We start from the raw sequence: 2,375 nt of genomic DNA, 5'->3' as shown, positions 1-2,375 counted from the left end.
TGAGAGCAAGAGAAAGAGGGCACACTCAAGGGAGGGGCAGGATGAGAGGGAAAGAGTGAATCCCACAACCACGAGGTCATGATCTGAGCCAGGATCAAGAGTCAGACACTTAAGCCATCCAGACACCCCGAGATTGTGAGGTTTTAAAGGTTAGCAGTCTTGCTGGGATACAGCCCCGAGGGCACTGGCCTACTCCTGAAGAGAAGGCAGCAAACAACTTGCAGGCAGATGGCATGGAAAGAGTGATCTGTACAATGCCTGGTGCACAGAGAGGGGAGATTATACACTCAACGTGGAGAGCATCCCTGAGAAGCAGTGTTCACAATGAGGGGACAAAGAGTTGGGACAGAGGAGCTGCGTGTGCCATTTCTCTGATCTGCCCTGCGGCCCCCGCCCCCCCACCCCCAGCATAAACACAGAGTCATCTGCTGGAAACAAGGCAATTCCCACACTGGCTGCCCAAGCTGCTTATACCAACCCCACCTTCCTGTGCTCTGGTGAGACTGGCCTTCTAGGTTATTCAAGCTTGCCTCAGTCTCAATGGAGCTGGCCCACTCCCTAGAAGACCAGTGGAAGCCCATGACCACACCACCTCTCTTGACCAGACAGTTCTGCAGGGCTTCACTTCTAGTGGCAGTCGTTTCAAGTCTCATTTAACAAGCAGATCGGAGCAGACCTAGATAAGTATCACCACATTCTGGCCAAGGACCATACATTGCCCATACAACTGGCCTGAAGGATAGTGAAGCCAGAATACAAAACAGTGCATGCAACACACACCACAGACACTCCCTGATGTGCCAGACCCTGGACATTGGATGACCTCCTCTTCATAAAACCATTCAACTCACAGGCAGGTAACATAATGAGCTTTGGTAACACAGAGAAAGCAAATACTCAGCCAAAATGCCAAGACAAGAGGAAGGCATCCCAAATGAAAGAACAAGATAAAGTCATGGGCAGAGAAATGGAAGGAACACTTCCAAACTCATTCTAAGAGGCCAGCTTGGCCCTGGGTCCAAACTGGACAAAGACCCCACTAAAAAGAAAAACTACAGACCAATTTCCCTGTATGTTCCCTGTATGTTCATATATACATACGTATGTATATACAATGAAATATAACTCAGCTTCAAGAAGAATGAAATCTTGCCATTTGCAACTATGTGGATGGAGCTAGAATGTATTATGCTAAATGAAATATGTCAATCAGAAAGACAAATATATGATTTCACTCATGTGAAATTTAAGAAAAAAATACAGATGAAAACATGGGAAGCGGGCAGGAAAAGAGAAGAGTGGTAACAAACGACATGAGTCTCTTAATGATAGAGAAAAAAAAGTGAAGGTTGATGAAGGGAGATGGGTTGGCACTGGGCTAGATGGTGGACAAGTATTAAGGAGAACACTTATTGTGATGAACACTGGGTGTTGTATGTAAGAGATGAATCACTGAATTCTACTCCTGAATCCGAGAATGCACTGTATGTCAACTAAGACTTAAATTAAAAAAAAAAAAATAAGGCTGTAACAAGAGATGAAGACGGACACTATCTCATACTAAAGGGGATAACCAAACAAGAAGATCCAGTGATTGTAAATTTTGATGCTCCCAACATGTGATAACCAAGTATATAAAACATTTAACAACAACCATAAAGGAACTCATTTATAATAATATAACGATAGTAGAAGACTTTAACACATCACTCACATCAAAGGACAGAACCTGTAAACAGAAAATCAATAAGGAAACAAAGGCTTTGAATGACACACTGGACCAGATGGGTTTAACAGATATGTTCGGAACACTCCCTACTAAAATGGCAGAGTACACATTCTTTTCAAGTGCACATGGGGCATTCTTCAGAATTGATCACATTCTAGGTCACAAAGCAGGCCTCAACAGGTACCCAAAGACAGAGATCAGGCCAAGCATCTTTTCTGACCACAAAGCTAGGAAACTTGATGTTAACCACACACTCACACACACACACACACACACACACACACACACACACAAAGGGGGAAAGGCCACAAAAAAGGGAGGTTAAATAACATGCTGCTAAATGAATGGGTCAAACAGGAAATCAATGAGAAAATACACTGAAGCAAATGAAAGTGAAAATACACTGGTAAAAACCTTGGGAATGCAGCAAATGCAGTCTATGATGGAAGTATATAGCAGTACAAGCCTACCATAAAGAGCAAGAAAAACCTCAAACAATCCTAACTTACAACTAAAGGAATGAGAAGAAGAACAGCAGAAGGAAGGAAATAATAGAGATTAAGGCAGAAATAAGGAATATAGAACCCAAAAAGACACTAGATCAAATCAATGAAACCAGGGGCTGGTTCTTTGAAAACAGTAATCA

This window comes from Felis catus, chromosome A2 (assembly GCF_018350175.1).
Source record: "Felis catus isolate Fca126 chromosome A2, F.catus_Fca126_mat1.0, whole genome shotgun sequence".
Lineage (NCBI taxonomy): Eukaryota > Metazoa > Chordata > Mammalia > Carnivora > Felidae > Felis > Felis catus.
Note: the sequence above shows the minus strand (reverse complement) of the source record.